Here is a 259-nt window from a genome sequence, read left to right on the forward strand (position 1 = left end):
AATACCCCTCCGGTGAGCACACAAGTCAAGTCTCTTCTGTCCGAGGGCTAGAATCAGGGTGTGTGTCAGGGAACGCCCCCCCCCCTCCTCGTTAGCTGTGACTGATACTGATTTATCTTTCCATCTTTTTGAGTTTCATATTTCTTACTTCCACCACCTTATTACTATATCGCTTATTTTCTCTGTATTATTCTTGTGTTGGCCACGAGTCCCTATCACTAATACCTATCATTTGCTAATTCAGAGTATTTAAATGTTA

This window comes from Penaeus monodon, chromosome 20 (assembly GCF_015228065.2).
Source record: "Penaeus monodon isolate SGIC_2016 chromosome 20, NSTDA_Pmon_1, whole genome shotgun sequence".
Lineage (NCBI taxonomy): Eukaryota > Metazoa > Arthropoda > Malacostraca > Decapoda > Penaeidae > Penaeus > Penaeus monodon.